This window comes from Triturus cristatus, chromosome 6 (genome assembly GCF_964204655.1).
Source record: "Triturus cristatus chromosome 6, aTriCri1.1, whole genome shotgun sequence".
NCBI classification, from domain to species: domain Eukaryota; kingdom Metazoa; phylum Chordata; class Amphibia; order Caudata; family Salamandridae; genus Triturus; species Triturus cristatus.
In genome coordinates this window covers 142,520,227-142,539,501 of record NC_140589.1, presented here as the reverse complement: position 1 = coordinate 142,539,501, position 19,275 = coordinate 142,520,227, and the positions used below count along the sequence as shown (strand labels likewise).

General features: G+C 43.9%; 1 protein-coding gene across 4 annotated transcripts in view; it reads right to left on the bottom strand.

Annotated features, from left to right (window-relative positions):
* The window catches only part of BABAM2 (BRISC and BRCA1 A complex member 2), a 922,754-nt gene that overhangs the window by 865,905 nt on the left and 37,574 nt on the right, over window positions 1-19,275 (bottom strand). The gene's annotated exons all lie outside the window — the stretch shown is intronic.

Genomic DNA, 19,275 nt, shown 5'->3' with positions numbered 1-19,275 from the left:
GTTTTGTGAGCATTCCCTACCCTTTTGAAACATGAAAATTGATTTATCTCTCCCCTTGACAGGAGTAAATCTAAAAAAGCTTTCAGACTGAGAAACTACCTATAAAAATGTTGTGACTATCCATAAAAGTGCACATTTGAGGGTGTTCTACAACTTTTACAGGTAGACTCCTGGAAGCCCCTTAGAACTGCCCACATTGGAATTTCAGTGGTTTTCTTCTGAGTGACCAAATTTCATTTATAGAAGCAAAGTCAAAGTTTTCTACTTTTATGAATCAGGGACAGGATTTTGACTTCGTAAATTCCTGTATTTGTAATTCCAGGCTTCATGGAAGTACCAACATTCTTTTATGAATCAGGTCCAACAACAACAAATAACGAACTCCTGAAAACATATTTTGATCCTCAAAGACCTCTCACTGACTCCTGGCAGTGAGAAACCTGACAATGACCACAATAGCTTGAGAGGATCATAATTACACCAAAGGGATTACCCACAAGACAACCATATCCAGGTGGTGGGACGAAAGGTCATAGGAGCACACTGTTGTACAGTTTCTAGATGATCGAGTCCACACAAGGAATAATTAACTTTTTAGATAGCCCTTTTGGTATTCAGCGCTCCGGCTCTCAACAGAGAGAACTAACACCTGATACTTACAGTAACCATACAAGAAAAATAATGACAAACAGCGGACTAAAGCAGGGGTGTTTCCTGGCCCTCCTTTTATTTGACTTGTATACAGCAGATTTGTATTTAGACCTAAAACATGCAAACCTGATTCCACCTAAAACTGGATCTTCAAAGGTAACATTACTATAATATGTAGATGACATTGTGTTAATGGACCACTAGCGAACTAGGATTAAAAAAGCCCTGAATGCTCTTCACACAAATAACAAAGAAAATAAACTAACATTTAACGAGTCAAAGACAAAATGGTTGTATTCGGACAATGTAATAAGAAAGGAAGTGCCACCTGGAGCATGGGTCCCTTGACCATCCAAAGGTCAAATGTCTATAATTATCTGGGTGTGTGGTGGTCACCAAAGGGAGGACCTAAAACCCATCTGGGTCATCTGAAAACGAAGTCAGCACTGATCATTACAAGATTAAGCCAGCTCAACACAATCTTAGTGAGCCCTTCTACTACACCCATTGGACTGAGCCTCCAGGCCTCCCTCTTATCAGTACTCAACTATGGCCTCAAGGCCTTCCCGGAAACACTCACAAAAGTACTTGATAAAATCCAACTTCAAGCCTACAAGAGAATTGTTAGACTCCCAAATTATACAAGAGTCTACTTGATTAGATTAGAATTAGGGCTTGGGACACAAATGTGGTCTAATATGGGAGCATTTTTTAAATACTACTACAGGACCATTAAGGCTCCTCCGAATACCTTAAAATCCATTCTTCAACAGATTTTCACCCCAAAACCAAACTTATGGTCGAATTATTTAAACAAAACAGTGGATACACAGAATAGTAGTCGTGCATAGTTCTGCTGACTTGACTGGCTGGACAGTGCGATGGGTGGGGGAGTGGGGTGGGGGGTGGTGTTATGTTTTTTTAAGGGAGGGGACTGCTTTGGTTCTGCATGTCTCTTTTGTAGTCTGTATACGATACTTCATGAGAAAAATGTCAAAACTGGTATGTTGTCTTTTGATATGGTTGAAGTCTCTGGGTCACAGAGCTTCGCTGGATGTGTCTTTGACGAATAAAATTTGTTTACAAAAAAAAAAAAACAGTCGATACACTTCAAATATATCTGTCTGTGCTAAATAACAAACTTTTGTCACACTTGGCTCTTAAAAACAATCGTAAACAACAAAGAAAAGTACAGACAACACTTGCTAATCAGGCAAAAGTAAAAACTAAGAGCACTCCGGCATTCGCTGCAGTGGCCACTTCATATAATATTGTCGACCCACCACAACCAAGACCACAGCCATACCTTCAGATCGCAATCCGAAGGACATGTTTACAACATATTATGGCTGCAAGGTTGATGTGCCTACAAATTAAAGAGCTGAATCCTAAATGGCACTCCCTTTCTTTGATTACTAAGTGCAGACTATGTGGATATCAAAAAGAAACCACTTGTTCTGTTGTCCTGTCCTTTTCAACGCTCATCGTTCCTCAAAAATGGGATATGAACTTGCAATGAACTTGCTTTTTAATATAGCGAAGCCATGCGACCTGGCAACATTTGGCATGTATATTTTCCTGCTGCAAGCAGCTCTTAAAGACTCTGATAAATTGGATTAACACCCTAATCACTATCGTGAAGTACCACTGACTTTAATTTTGTCTTGTAAGATTGAGATGCAATATGTCAGGCTTGCATGCCTCGTAAGCACAGCTATGTATATTTAGTCCATATGGCTCTGAGTAAATATTTATTCCCAGGAATTACTTGCCATTTGTAGTCCCTCTTAGGGGTCTTATTCAATGTTAACTCTATTCATCCTGTATTCAAGAGATCATGCACTTTATGCACAGTTTACACAGTACTAGCACTTTTGCATATATAATATGGTTTTAGTATCGATCTTGCTTATAACTTAGTAATTTCATGGAGACTATAATGAAATTTATCTGAATTTTAAGTTCTCGTATGTAATTTACTTGATCTATATCTATGTTTCTGTACACTAATTGCAAATGATTTTAATTAATTAGGCAATAAAAGAATTCTTGACTGAGTGACAGTTACCATAGGACTACGTCACAAAAAAACGACCCTTCCATCTATGGACTTTTCTTCTACATAGCAGCGATTGCAGGTGTGACAATCTAAGGAATTTAATAACATTAATGACTTTACCAATGTTAAAGGTGATACTATATGTGGCACTGATGTGCTTATGAAATCTCAAGTCTGATGACAAGGTGCTCTTGTTGCACAGAGTCATATGATATCCCTATAGGCCTGCTTGAAGGGGTCATGCTTATAAATTCTCCAGAGCCCAACTCTAGCACCAGAATGACAGTAAATATGAAGTTGATTTATTTGAGGTTCTTGACAATGCAGGGACATTGCTTCAGGGAGGAGCTGAGTTTTTCAAGGAACATGTTGTCCCAACAGTATCAAGTCTTTCATGAAGTGATGCAAACAGAAAAGAGTATGGTGTGTTGGCTCTAACTCAGATCAAATTACAGAAGCAAGGAATGATGGCAAGGGTGGATGCAACTGAGACAGAATTAGAATACTGTACAGTTGGGTTGTCACTAACATAAATGTACCGTGTTCAGATACTTTTTGATGGTTCAAGAGTTTACAGAAACGAGATTTGAGGGTTTTAGAACACAAGCTATTATTTTAAGAGAAAATATTTCTCCACTAAAAGCCAAAACTGCTATTGAAAACCTTTCAAACTGACGCACATAAAGCACAAGTACCTTAAACACAACTTGCTTTTCTTTGCATTCTGGGATTGTAGTAGTCCAGTGTTCAAATGAAAAAAACAAAAATACAAGTACTGGAAGGCACAGTGTGATAGGCTACTCTCCCTTGTTACGGAGCAAACTTGAGAATACTGCGTATACTGTGAGTATCCAATGGGAAGAGCGTGCTCCAAGAGTGAGCTGCGACCCAAGGCGCGAAACTCGTGGTATCTGTGTTTGGGTGGGCACACGACAGAAGCACTCACTACTGACAGGAAGGTATGCCTACAGAGCCGGGCTCATAGGCATCTCACACAGCCCAAGCAGTCAGGAATCTCATGACATTAGCAGTCGAAGAAGGTAGGGCATTGCTTGAAATGAGGCCGAGACACTATAGGGCGGCTGCTTTCTGGAAGAGGTACAATTCTTAATAACTGTAGTGAGGGGCCTGAACACAAACAACATAAACTGCTTGGATTTTGTAAAGTACAATAGCTGCGAAAAATACACTCTCATAGATACTTTTAAACCCATTAAAAAAAAATTAAATAGGTCTGAAGAGTTTAAAAGGTTCACATTAAATTTAAAAAATCAGCTATGGTTTAATTCGCCATACTTTTTTTGTTTGTTGAAAATTTGTTTTTGTTTTACACAAATCAAAACAATCGGTACTAGGACATGAAATCACAGTAATTGTGCATTTCGTTACACACATGCACACGGTTACATCAGTTCTTGAATTGTTTTTTGTCTTTTTTCAAATCACCAAGGAATGTTTTTAGGAATTCGCTATACTTTTAAGGTTTTATTTTTTACTAGAATTGGCACTTCGGGTGCAGAGACAGATAGCAAACAGGCACAATGCCATCTCTCACAGTTCTTAATTTTCTAGAATAAAAATCCTTTATTTACATGCAAGAAAATGTTCTACAAAATGAACACTGAAACAGAAAACTGGAAGTGCATAGCATCTTCCCGACCAGAGAAACGACCCAATACATAGTAATAGCTCTGTAGGGCTACGTGCTGCATTTTACATTAGGATTGTTCACTATGACCAATGTTATCCTATTAGGGTCTGTTAGAGTGTGCTTACATTTCCTCAGATGTATATGGGTCTAATAAAATTCACAGTTACAAAAAATGGTTTGGGGTTAATATTTCCACAACAGTTTGATGGAATAAGCCTGCAGTAACAGTTCCAAATGATGCAAAACAGTGTCAACATGTCACAAACAGTATACATCCTCAACCCCACCCTCCCCAGTTAGGATCAGCCATTTAACGGAGTGCAGATGAACAGTACATTCAGCTCCACCTACATATCATCTTATGCTTCCATACCTCAATCTAACACCCTTGGTTCAGTTGCATTTTTACGAGTTTACCACCCTCAGTGAACTCAAGGATCCTGGACCTGCTAAAGCTTGCTTCGCCCCTGCCAAGTACTTAAGCAAAGGTTTCCATAAGTTTCCAAACTTTCCCCTGTTGTCATTTGAGTCCCAAGTCAACGTTTCAATCTGCAGCTATGTCCATAATTTACTCGCCCACTTCTGTGTGGTAGAAGCATCTTTAGTTTTCCACTTCAGAGCTATCAGCTGCTTGGCCGCTAATAACGTATTCATGACCAGTCCCCAATCGCCTTTGGACCTCGATAGACTTCAGCCCCAGTGATATCACTGCTGGATCAGGGTTCGCTAAGTATCCCAAAGTGCACTTGATGCGGCTCAGGATTGCCTTCCACAAGAGCTGCAATGTCGGGCATGACCACCATATATTATAAATCATCTCCTTACTGACCACATTCCCTTAACCACGCTCCCAAACCTATGCTTTATTTCATTGTGTTAATGTTCCATAGAAACACATGTATGCTTGTAGATTGATTCTCTAATTTGAATGCTTTTGCATGATATAATATTAGATCACAATTTCTGTGAATGATGCAGTGGATTATCCTTGCCTAAAATGCATTGCCACCTTTTCATATACTCCATTGAACATCAGGGTCGGTGTCTGTAAGTGTCATGTAGATATTGGATATTAGGCCTTTTGATGTAGAAAACTAGCAAAACGTTTTTTTCCCCAAGCAGTGAGATCTGTACATGCTGCAAATTTATATTCAAGTGCTAAGACCCAGTGGTGTAACTGGAAGTATTTTGCATGTGCTCTGATTTTCCAATATAATAATCCTTCTTGCATTTTTTAAATACCACCCTCTTGGAACTTATCCCGTAACATCCTACAAATCCCCCTAAACCACATGGAAAACTGATCTGCGCTATTTTTTATTTTTTTACACAGTTGTATATAGCGCAAAGGTATCAGAGCGCTTTACAGAGCATCAGTTGCGTTACATGAAGACACATTCATTTTTGTGAGGCAAGGGGAGATTAAGTGATTTGCCCAGAATCACAGGATGTTCAGCGTCGTTGCCGAGACTCGAACCCAGTTCCCCAGATTCGTGGTCGACAGCCCTAGCCGTTAGGCCAACTCTTCTCCCCAATTTGCTATTCTCTGGTGAAAAATCTAGGTTAAGCAAAAGTGAAGTGAGGAGATGAGTTTCTGATTTATAGCCACCAAGTTCCAAAACTCCATCGGAGGGCTCAGAATCTCAGAATAATAGCATACAAGAGGTTTAGAGGATTTGGGAAGTCATGCCACGTCCCAGAGGGCCCGGTGCATTTTGACTGCCTCCATATGTATCCAGTGCTTTTCCAATTCATATAGGTAGCACTAAAAGAGAATCCAAAGTTGGGCTGCTTAGTGATAGCATGTACTGTCCAGTAGACTTAATCCGCCAGATCTTTTCCACACTTTTAGGATTTTCCCAGGAATATTTAATAAACCCCCCACCCATATGAAAGAATTAATTGCTGCTTGGAAAGCCTTCATATCTTTTTTGGGTACCGTCACCAGGTGGGCCTGAAATAAATACATAAGCCTGGGTAATACATTCATTCTTAAAAATGCTACCCTTCCCAGCCATGATACAAAAAGGCACTGTCAGCTATGTAGATCACTTGTAGGGGAAGGGAACAGTCTGGGATAGTTTGTGCTGCGTAGTTTTCTATGTAGGAGGGTAATATAAACCTCTAGGAACTTTACCTTGGCTTTGGCCTTTTGGAATTGCAAAATAGTAGGAAGAACAGGCTTCAAAGTTATGGTAAACCCAGATTTAACAATTCTGACGTTTCTAGATTAAATGTAAAGTCAGGGATTGAGCTGCATTCATAGTTCTATTAATTTTAATAAAATGTAATCCACAAACAAATTAAATTCTATGTCAAGACCGGAGGCTCATATTATGCATTCTAATCTTGCTTTAATATAATAGCAGCCAAGATAAACTTATAAAACTACAGTTCCCAGAAGGCCAAGCAACGAGTTGACCAATGGGAAACAATGGAATCAACAACAACCAATGAACATACAGTTTCAGGTATAACAATAGCTCTGAACGCTAACAGCCCTCTTTTCTTGCTGCTCGCAGTCACGATAAGTACACGCTCTCGTTATTGCTCTTTTACGGTGTATTGTAGTATTTGATATATTTCTGTCTGGTTACAGTATTTAGTTTGGCGGCCTCTGCCTTTCCGTTGTGCTTTGTGCCCCCCCTCTCTTGCCGCCCGCATTGAGTGCTCCTTTGCGCTCCCCTTTGCCACCTGCACTGAGTGCTCCATGCCGCTCGCGCGCGTAGTCAGTCGGCTGACTCTACGCGAGGCGGTTATTTTATGTCTTTCGTGCGTTCCCTCACCTCAGCCATGACCGTCCTGAAGCTCTTCAGTTTGTCGTATTCCCATTTACCGGAGCTTCGTTTTCTGTGAACTCGCCTGCTCCGGTTTGCGTCCTGCCCCTTTGGGGTGTGGTTTTCTCTCTTTCCCGGCTAGGCTTCCTTTACCTTCACGCCCACTGGATGGTTCCTAAACTTCAGGCTTTGATTTAACCCTTTCCTGCCTGATTTTGCTTTTCTGCCTTTTCAATTATGAAACTTGACAGTTCTCAAGTTCAGATATGCAGAATGAAGAAGGGGAGGCGTTTAAAAATGACTTGAATGTTTTTATCAATTCCTCTATGGAACAATCTGTTGAAGCTTCTATGAAGCGTTTTTCCAAAGATATGGAAAATTCTATGTTGCATCTTATGTCCAAAGCTTTGATCCAGTCCGCGGGGGATAGCAGAAAGAAGAAATTGGTACCTTCCAGCACTAAAAGGTGATATTTCAATTGCGTCACGAATGTTGAATGAGGTTTCCTCTCGCAAGGTTGAGGTCGCAGTGCCTCCAAGGTCTCCTTCTAAGGAGGGGATTTCTATTTCTGATGGCAAATGTAAATCTAAGTCAAAACAAGTTGTTGGACATTATTGGTCTCTAGCCCGTATATTTGACATGGCGGAATCTGCTCGTTTAGATGGCACTGACTTGGACCCTCACGATGTCAGGATGTCTCTTTATGGGTTCAAAGAGCTTTTTGCCTCCTTGGTAACGCCAACTTAGCAATTATCCATGAACGTCGTACGGGCCTCCGAATAAAGATGGATCCTAAGTTGGCTAACTTGGCTATTTTAGATTTTAGATCCCGGCATTAAACCAGATGGTGTTTTGTTCTGTGATTCTTTAGTAAATGATCGAAGCAAGTTCGTCACCACTTTTGCATCCATCGACAAGGCTCAACAATCTTTAAAAAAGTTTTTCTCCCAAAGGGTTTTTGGATAGGCCGGTAGAGGCAGGAGCCGCTTTGCCGGCCGTCATTCAATAACCAAGGCTCCAGAGGTTTGTTCAATTCCAACGCCAATTATCAGGAATTCAAGCCCCAATTCTACCCCCAAAGAGGTCAAGGTTTCAGAGGCCGTGGACAAAAGAACTTCAGGAACAGTTCCCAACAAGGTAAGTCCCTCAGTACCTCCCCCCGTTGGTGGCCGTTTAAAACTATTCCTCCCAAAATGGCGAACCCTGACTGCGGACCCTTGGGTCCTAAACTCTATCCAAGTCTATCTTATAGAGTTTTACGCTACACCTTTCCAGACAGCTTTCCCTGCACCTCTCGTCTTCGCAAACGATATGTCAAATCTCATCTCAATAGAGGTTCAATCCCTTCTCCCAAAACATGCAATACAGATTGCTCCTCTAGATCCTTCAGGGATTCTCAGTTCCATCTTCCTGGTTCAAAAGAAAACAAGAAAATGCGTCCGGTCGTAAACCTGAAATGGTTCAACCAATTTGTGGTTTATCGCCACTTCAAAATGGAGACCAATATTGATCTCAGAGATTCTCTTCGTTTAAACGATTGGATGGTAAGAATAGACTTACAGGACGCTTATCTCACTATTCCGATTAATTGTGCCCACAGAAAATGTCTCCAATTTCAATGGCTAGGAGTGACTTATCAATTCTGCTCTCTCCCTTTCGGTCTGTCACAGCACCATGGTGCCTTACGAAGATTATGAAACCGGTTGTGACTTATCTGAGGTCTCTCGGGACCAGATTGATTATCTATCTCAACAACATCCTGTTGATGAACTTGGACAAACAGACTCTGTTATCTCATTTGAACATCACTCAATCTCTACTTTCAGACCTGGGTTTTCTTCTAAACCCAGAGAAGTCTATGCTCATTCATTCTCAAGGAGTCAAGTTCTTAGGTTTTCTCATGGATTCTTCCACCGCTTCTCTTCATCTTCCTCAGTCAAAGGTATCAGCTATAAAATCAGAAATCACCCAAGTGCTTTGGAGCGCCTCGATTTCCCTCAGGTCTCTTGCAAGAATCGTAGGCCTTTTGTCCTCCTCCATTCAGGCAATCTTTCCAGGGCCTCTTCATTATCGGGCCCTCCAGCGCCTAAAAATTCGACATCTGCATCAAGACCTGGCTAACTCTGACCTTATTTCTCTAGCTCAGGAGTCGCGCCTAGAACTTCAGTGGTGGATAGATCATTTAGATGCGTGGAACAGCAGAACAATCTTTGCCTCAGCCCCAGATCTTGTATTAGAATCCAATGGAAGCCAGACAGGTTGGGGTGCCCGTTGTGGTACAATCTCGACTGGAGGTACATGGTCCTTAGTTGAGTCGAAATTGCACATAAACTGTTTAGAGATGCTAGCAGGCTCCTTTGCAATCAGATGTCTTGCAAAGAACAAAGTACGCTGATCTATCCGTCTTCGCATCGACAATGTTTCTGTGGTGCGTTACATCAACCATCTAGGTGGCACCAAGTCCAAACTCCTTGAGGGGTTAGCAAAGTGCCTCTGGGAATGTTGTCTTCTCAACAAGAGCGGAATACCTCCCAGGCAATCTCAACTCCATAGCAGACTGGCACTCTCATTATCCACGGGACTCCAGCGATTGGAGGCTTCTTTCATCCGTCTTTCAATCTCCGTTTAAAAAATGGGGCCCCTTGCGCATCGATCTCTTTGACTCTCGCCTCAATTCCCAATTTCCACGTTTCTTCAGTTGGCGTACGGATCCTTTGGCTCTGGCCACAGACGCTTTCCTCCAAGACTGGTCTCCTCATCTCAATTACGCTTTTCCCCCTTTTGTCATGATCAACAGGGTCCTTGCCCAGACCAGACACCAACTTGCCTCTCTGGTGATCATGGTCCCCTTCTGGCAGTCTCAGATCTAGTTCCCATCTCTGCTGGAGATGGCGGTGGACTTCCCGGTTCTTCTTCCTTCTCGCAGCAATCTCCTATTAAATCCCTTGGGTCAACCACACAATCTCATTCTGGACAACTCTTTGGTTGTGTCCGCGTGGAAGGTCTCGGGTCTAACCACTCTGACCACCTCATTTCGCAAGAGGCTTTTTTCTTCATTAGCAGAGCTTGGGCCCCAGGAACAACTAAAGCTTACAAGTCAGCATGGTCTTTATGGGCATGCTGGTGTTTGTGAAAACATATTGATCCCTTTTCAACACATTTAAATTACATTGTAAATTTTCTGGCTTCTGAAGCCAGTTCAGGTAAGTCTTAAAGAACGGTTAATCTGTATAGATCAGAGATTTCCCTTAATCACTGTCCTATTGAGGGCAAACTAGCGGGTGAGCATCCCCTTATTTGTGGTCTTCCATGAGGCGTTAAGTTTTCTAAATCTCCTTTGGCAAAGTACTTATGGGACGTGAATTTGGTACTCAAACTCTTTTCTGATTGGCCAGAAAATGCAGTTCTCTCTTTAAAAATTGCTTTCAGCCAAACTAACTATGCTGTTGTGCCTCGTTTCTATCAAACGTGTTTCTGATGTTAAGGCTATGGATGTTTCCTCTCGCCAGTTCATCCCTTCTGGTGTGTTGTTTCACATTAATAGGCGTACAAAAACTAATTTGAACACTGTCTTTTATCTCTATTTTCCTTCTCAACCTAAACTATGTGTAGGTAAATGCCTCAAAGTGTACGAACAACGGACCTTTGATCACAGAGCATCCTCCCATTCCCAACTTCTCATTTCTTTCCGCAAACCTCATAATCCTGTTTCTTCTGCCACTTTAGCCCGTTGGGTTCGCTGGGTTATGTCCCTTGCTGGTACTGATGTTTCTGTTTTCGTGGCCTATTCCACCAGGGGAGCCATGGCCTCCAAAGCTTTTTGGGCAGACTCCAGATTGGAGAACATTCTGAGATCGGCGGAGTGGTCCAATGACAATGTGTTCCGAATGTTTTATTGTAAACCTGTCATTACTATTGCTTCTTTGGTTGTTGATATGCTTTGAACAAGCATAATATGAGCCTCTGCTCTTGACATAAAATGTAGATTTTCCTAGTAATTTATGACGGAAAGTCGTAATTTTATTAAAGACACGGAGGCGAGTATTATCCTGCCGCAACACCTTTTTAGGTCGAGCCTAGCGCAGCGCGCATGCTCTGCTCTAGGAGATGACCTCATGGAATCACACCAGCTTTTCGGCAAACTCGTGCGTGTGGCTTTTTTTTTTTGCACACATTGTATTGGCCATTGCGTGTGGCTTTCAAAAATGAAAGCACGCAATTGGCCAAAGGCGGGTGCATGTCCCACCTTTCCCAGTAAATGTTTCCTCCCACAGCCTACAGCTGTCGGGAGCGAGCAGCGGCACGCAGGGTGCCATCTGTTCCGGGTCATATTACAAAGGTCGCTTTTACTTTCGCGGCCACGCGGACGCAGTTGTTTTTGGTTAAATGCCAAGCTGGAATTATTGTCCTTAATGGAAACTTAAGTAAGCAAGAACCGACAAGAGCAAACCTCCTCCCAATCAGCAATGACGACATGGTTTATTTTAGGCCAGTTACAGACAGTGGGATCCCCTGTAATATATTGATATTTGTCTGCATCCACTGGATTCATTTCCGGTCTCCTCCCAGAGAGGCTTTGAGAACTTGAGTTTAGGGAAGCTGGGGAGCCTGGCAGACATATTTCCACAGTGAGTACATTTTGCCTGTCTACCGTGCATTCCAGGTCCTCCGCAACTTTCATCCATATAATCTCTGTACAGGCAGTGCTTAACTTGAGCCGGTGGTTTCTGGTGTTCGACACCGGCATTTAATTGTCATTAACCTAAACACGATGCAGTAACCGAAAGGAGATGCGTGCGGGGAAACTGGTTAAAATTGGTCAATAATAAACCAGACCTTCGGGTCACCACGAGAGCTGTGCAGTGACTCGACCATTTAGACATGAGTGAGGAAGGGGCTCCATAGCCGGTGCAGTGACGGCAGAGGGCTGACCTGTCCCAAAAGGACACGGACACTCCGGGGGCTGGTCAAACTGACATCATATCCGGGGAATTCCCGTCAAAGTTGTCTCTAAAACGACCAATAGAAATTCAAACATCCGTCGACGACTGATATATTGACGATTAATGTACATGAGCAGTTAGCAAGTTTATTGAAGTATTTGTGACAAACATCACATGTCCATTGCACAGCACTCAGGCTGCCTTCCAAAAAGAGAAGGGAACAACCCCTCCAGGTGAGAATCATTCAGTTTCCAACGCTGCTGTAAGACTTTTAGCCTCAAGTGCTATATAAAACACACATTGTAATTATAATTATGCCCACGTTTTGCCGGACGAAACTCTGCGTACCTTTTCCACGGATGAGCATAAAAAATTTTTTTAAATTCATTTTGTACCCAAATTTCTTATCATCCTGCTTAAGTGGCCAAACACCTGCTTGGGGGACCTCATTACGCGTGAAAAACAAGGCGCAGGGCAGCCCTGCGGGTGCCCTCACCCAAGCAGCTGTTGACAGTACAGGCTTAGAGAGAGTTTACATTAAATTACATTTGTGCCTGTAATCCTCCCCCGTAGACGTATTCTTGCACGGAGAGGCCTTCGCACTGTCTGATGCTACTGCCCGGCAGCCGGTGTACTGGAGGAGGAGAGCAGTGGCCCGCAGCCAGGCCATCGGTACACGGACCTCCCACACTCATAAACAGGCAGGAATGTGTTCATTTACTGCTCTTTCACGCCCTCCCCCGCCGCATTCCTCTGGAAGCTGCGGGCCCTCGGGCGGCATGGACCAGGATCGCAGGTGAGGCCCTTTCTACTTTTAACAACTTTGCTTGATTTTACCATCTCTGGCAGTTGCTTTTCAGTCCGGGTATCTCGCAAAACAGAGCTGTACACATCACCGGTCCATGCATTGCGTTGTTTTATACCTATGAATACTCCATTTCTTGTGCGAATTCCATACATGCTGCTTATCTTTCTTAAATACTTTCAGGTGTAGGCGACAGTTCGCCCCGTGTTAAACTTTTTAATATATCCAGCCTTCTGGTTGTACCTTTCCTCTGAAGCCATCTCGTTTCAAATTTTTTAAATGGCAACCTTATTTTTCAATTTTTAATCTATTCGTTATTAATCTTTTCCACTGCATATAAATTCCATATTTTTGCCTACCGTACACATTTAACAAACTCTGGGCCAGATTTACAAACATTTTGCGCTGTGTTTGTGCCAGCAAAATATGTTTGTCTTTTTATTTACTTTTCAGTGCAAAACTTGTTTTGCACTGGAAAGTTATCTATTGCCCACTTTCTTCTCAAGCCTATGTGCATACAGCCCCAGCAGACATATTTCCATGGTGAGTACATTTTGCCTGTCTACCGTGAGTTCCAGGTCCTCTGCAACTTTCATTCTTAATATCTCTGTACATGCAGTGCTTAACTTGAGCCAGTGGTTTACAGGGCTCGACACCAGCATTTAATTGTCAACACTGGCACCTATAACAGTCTACCACATGGTAGCGCTGTTTATTTAATTTAGGGATGAGCACAACAACAGTTGTTTATAAATTCAATATACATTAACAAAATAACTAATACTCGCTTTCCAAGCCATTCTTATAGCTTTCGGTCCCTGGAATAGTCTGAACTATCACACTTGTAGGCGTATGATAGTCAGTAGTTGTGTTTGTATTGTCATTGGCAGCGGCAATGTGGTGCGATCTGAAGTGGCCTAATGACGAGGGCACTGGTTTCTTTTTTACAAATTAAGCACTGTATACATGACAGCTCTACACCATGTGCACAAAGTCAGCATCAAGCAGGGTGCATCGGGGATGGGGGGGCAGCACATTGAGTCTGTCTGCTGCATAACATTTATTCTGCGGGGGTAAGGTGAGTGATGTGCAGGTTATTGGGTTGTGTACAGTTATATCGGGTATTTCTAGACCACTTGCAGACTTGTTCTAAGGCATCCCTCCCTCACTCGCAAGGCTTCACCCAGCGTGTCTGTCCATCTCCTTTTAACGTCTGGGGGCCAGTAAAGGTCATTGACAAGGAAGTTTTGTAGAGCCACAAGACGAGTCTTCATCCATCACCAAAGGTTAACAGGGTCTGTAGGGGTCAGAGCCCACAGGGCCGGCTTTAACACTGTTGGCGCCCTGTGCGACAATCTTTTTCGGCACCCCCCATGTCCCATGTCCTCTTTCTCCATGAATTCCTTCACTACCACCCTCCAACAGCGCCCCTCATCTCCCCATAGCCTCTCTCTGATGTACATTTTATTTTAGCACTACTCATAGTTCACTCACACTCAGTTCTGTGATCTGCAAGGTACACGTTCTTTGCAGCAGGTACATTAACTCTCCCTGCTCCTTTATGAGGAGTCAAAACTGCACTAGACAAAATTCCGATCTCTCACCGATAGGAACCTTAATCACCATAGTTTTCATTTTTATTGTTGCCTGAAAATTGCTGGCGTACAAGGAAGTTCATGTGCTTTTAAACCAAAAGTTATTTTTAAACACAGACCCCCTACCAAAGTTAGTGCCAGGAGCGGTTGCACCTGTCTCACCGCCCTAAAGGCTGCCCTGGGTCCCCACATCTCAATCAATGGTCTTCTCAGCACAGCATATGTCAAAAACTCTGACCAGGGGGAGATCGTCTTCCTCAACCGTAGTGTCCATGGAGCGAAGCTTTCCCTTGGAATAACAGTTCCCCAGTTTCAATACCCGCTCCACTTCAGTCTCTAAGTCTTCGCTCCATGAAATAACCACCCCTTCTAAGGTGGGCTGTCCCACAAAATGCAGCACCGGCACATGTAGCGGGTGTTGCCTGGTCCTCTTAACTGCCGTTGCATAGCTAAAAACTTAAAAGGTCCCAAAGGCGAGACCTATTGGCTATGCCAATGCTTGTTAATATGTGTTTTCCCCCTCCCTACAGCGGCTCCAGCTCTACCACCCGCTTCTTTTTGATCGGATCCAGCGCCCTCAAAAGCATCCTGCTCCTCTACGTTGTGCTTCATCAATCACTTGTGATTCTCCGACCCTCGTTCCTGCTTAAAGGACGACCTTGCTGGACTTCGGTCAAGCCTTTTTCGCTTGGACTTTAGCATTTTGTATTGTTTTCGCTATTTTTCTTCTGGTTATGGACACTATCTAATCTGCTCGCTGAAGAAAAGAGGGCTGTTCGCTGTTAGAGCTATTGTTATACCTGAGACTGTATGTTCATTGGTTTTTGTTGTTGTTTCCATTGGTCAACCCGTAGCTTGGCCTTCTGGGAACTGTAGTTTTATAAGTTTATCTTGCCTGCTATTATATTAAAGCAAGATTAGAAAGCATAATACTCGCCTCCATGTCTTTAATAAAATTAAGACTTTCCGTCATAAATTGCTAGGAAAATCTACATTTATGTTATCCCTCGCTGCCCTCAAAAGTCATTCACCGAACATCTGGATATTGTCTAATTTGAGTGGCCAGTGACCGTAGGACTAACCCAAAAAGGAGGAAGGGAGAGGACAGCCCTGCTGTGTTCCTCTGTGCAAGGGAACACTCCTTGATTTAATCCAATTGACAATTATTTTGGCTGCTGGAGTTTTATGGCTAGTCTCTATCCAAGTTATCATGTGTGGGGCAAGGCACCCAACTGAAGAATATACAGTTAACTCCACTGAATGCTTTTTCTGAATCCAAAGATAGAATCACTAGGGGAATTTTCAGACAATTTGACTTCTAACTAACTACTCACTAGTCTAGCTAACTACTCACATTGAGTCGGCGAACGTTCTCCACTTCTCCCAATCTGGCTTTCGGACGGGCTTTTCCACTGAGTCCACCCTTCTGGGAGTTACGGAGACAATCAGACGTCAGGTGGATGGAGGAGAGACGGTGGCACTCATCCTTTTGGATTTGAGTGCCGCTTTTGACACCGTCTCTCATACCATCCTCCTTTCTGCCCTGAGGTCTGTTGGGATTTCTGGCTCCGCACTTGCTTGGATTTCCAATTTTCTTTCGGACCGCACTTTTCAGGTTTTCTCTCTTTCTTCGGTGTCCTCTGTTCATAATGTTCCGCACGGTGTCCCCCAGGGCTCTATTCTTAGTCCCCTGTTTTTCAATCTTTACATTAGACCCCTTGCTTTTCTTGCTGTACAGTCTGGACTATCTATTTTTTCGTATGCAGATGATACTCAAATCATCTTCTCTCTCTCTGCTAATCAACACTCCCCTTGTTCCTCTCTCAGTTCAGGGCTCACGAACATTGCCAATTGGATGACGACCAACAAATTGAAGCTGAACGGAGATAAAACGGAGTTGCTCCTGTTTGGGCCTGACTCCGCTCTCTGGGGCCCTCAACATTGGCCTCAACAAATGGGTCCTTTGCCGGTCCCGGCAACTACAGCTCGCAACCTTGGGGTCCTCTTCGACAATCAGCTATCCATGAGACAACATGTGATTAAAGTCGCAGCCACCTGTACTACTATTATCAGGTGGCTGAGGACGATTACGTGGATGCTTCTTCATGACACCCAGAAGCTGGTGGTCCAGGCCTTAGTGACATCACGGCTGGACTACGGTAATGTTTTACTTCTGGGCGCCTGCAAAGAGGTCTCCCGGAAGCTCCAATTGGTACAAAACATGGCTGCCCGACTACTGTGCAATTTGCCCAGATCTGCATCTGTTTCCTCTGCTCTGCGCAGCTTGCATTGGCTACGCATAGAATCTAGATCTAAATTTAAAGCTTCATGCTTCATGCATCGCATTAAAGCAGGTAAATCTCCCCATTACCTATCCACTTTAGTTCACCAATACTGTCCCTCTCGTACTCTCAGATCCTCCTCTCAGTGCAGATTTGCTGTCCCTCGTTTTAAGCGCACCAGAATTGGTGGGCGCTCTTTTTCGTATTTGGCGCCCTCACTCTGGAACTCGCTTCCTATTCCTTTGCGGTCTGAAATGTGCTATCTTAAGTTCCGCAAAGGAGTGAAAACTTGGTTGTTCTCCTCGTAACTTTCTCTTTGTACCTTTGCCTGCTCTACATTGCTATGCTTCAGCGCCGGGAAACCTACGGGTAGCTGTGCGCTTAATAAATTTATATATAATAATAATAACACACCTTGTGTTATCAGCTGCATGTCTACTAGGTATAAAACCGGACTGATCCGGATGGATCAAGTATGGCAAGTAGAGTGAAAGTCTATCAGCCAAGATTTGGGTATAAAAGTGCTATTGGCCTGTCTGAGATGTAGGTATCTTCAGGTGTACCAGATTTACAGTTTAATGTAACATTTGCCTAAGTCATTGAAGGAGTGACTGTGGGACTGAGGAAAGGAATTTAAAGTTTCCACCATCAAATACAATTTTGATAGAATAGATTGGTCAGGCTGCCAGCTCAAGAGTTTTATTGGAGAGTAGATCCTTGATCGTCGTCAACACCTACACTGATGAGGTTAAGGCTTGCAAAGCTTTACCACTGGCTTCCGTTAATCTAGGGAGAGTTAATCCTTCAGTGGCAACCGTCCTCAAAATAGTGGTCATCTGGCTTTTTCTGGAAACATTTGACAGCCTTGCCACTAAGAGGAAAATTGTGTAGTGGTTCTGTGCACGTCTAGATGTTCATAGCGAAAACGTTTGTTCTCAAAGGTAGCTTAAGGATTGCTGGAGGGGCCTAAAAGCAATATTGCTGGGGGGCTGGTATTCTTATGAAAACTGAAATAGCAAAAGAAATGGCAGCAAAAAGAGCTCTGAAGTTATCCTGCTCTGGAAGGAGGGGGCACTAATGCATTGAGGTGCTTTCCACTGACTCTAGAGCCGGGTTTTTGTGCCGACCGCTGAGCCCCAATTGCGGTGTGCTTCGACACCAGGAAGGACGCCAAAACTGCTGAGACAGCTGTCTCGCGCCCCGTTGTTTCTAGCTCCCGGCTCCCAGCCTGAGGCGCTGCGCTGTGCCTGCCCGGGGTTCACGGCAGGCTGAGCGGAGGCAGAACAAGCGGCTTCCCTGATATCAGCCGGCATACCCTCCCACCACAGTCGGAGCTGGGAGCTGGTGAGCTGAGAGCTGGGAGAGCTGGGAGCCAGGCGTCACCGGGGGTCGAACATTGGGACTGCGTGTGACACCAGACGGCGGCAGCGCAGCCGCTAGAGGGCTCACCAGGGCCACGAGGGTCTACTACTAAGTAGACCGCGGTGAGAGCGGGACGGAGAAGTACAGTGTGGCTCAACGCCAAACATAGCCACCCCCTGCCCTCCCTTCCAGGTGACTGCACCCCTGCCCTCCCTTCCAGGTGACTGCACCAGGACACCCACTAGGACTTCTAAGAGTCAAATTGAGGTAAGGTGCGGCGAGTGGTGGGCAAAGAGAACTGTTCTATTGTGAGTACACTGGACGAGCATCTGGAGAGCCCACTCACCCGCCCAGACCCAGACCAGACCCGCTAACTCAAAAGAAATTCCAGCCATCTAGCTGGGGAGTCACTCAGGCTGCCGGGAGGGTGGTCAGGCAGCCCAGGAGGTGGTGCCAAATCACCTCTCCACCTCTCCACCGCAAAAGCCCAGTGCAAAGAGTAAACCATGCGGACCAGAAACTCAAACTTGGTCCAGCACCAAGACAACCATCGCCCCCACAAAACTGCAAGAAGGCAAAAGTTTAAGATACTGTATCCCCTGGGCTGTGTCAAATCCGGGTCATTCCCTAAGGAGGGTCCGCAAATGGACAAGTCGCCGACAGTAACTGCGATTGCATCGGAAAAGACCATATACACAAGTGGAATTACGGCAACCGGTAATAGCAACAGCATTAAAAAGAGCACGACCACTACTAACAGTAACAGCGATATAAGAGCGTACCTTTACTATACAACTTTAAAAGATAAAGTTGGTGAATCTAGCAAAGTTGCCCATACATCCCATGCCGAAAGCACTACTATGACATCGGCAGATTCCTACAAATTTGTGGACCCAAGTATAGGACGTCATCCAGACGTTCCACTTTCCCCAGAAATAATTTTTGTCATGAGAAAACGAGCCCTAGAAACAACAACGAATCTAGGCTCATTCGTCTCTAATAACCCAGCATGTCAAACTGTAGGGACAGCAAAAATGCACCACATGGACGAGGGAGCCAATTCTCTTACTACAAACGAACTACTAACAGGTACCACTCAACACCAAAACCATCTCCAACAGACAAATTTGGCTCCTCCGACATATCTTGG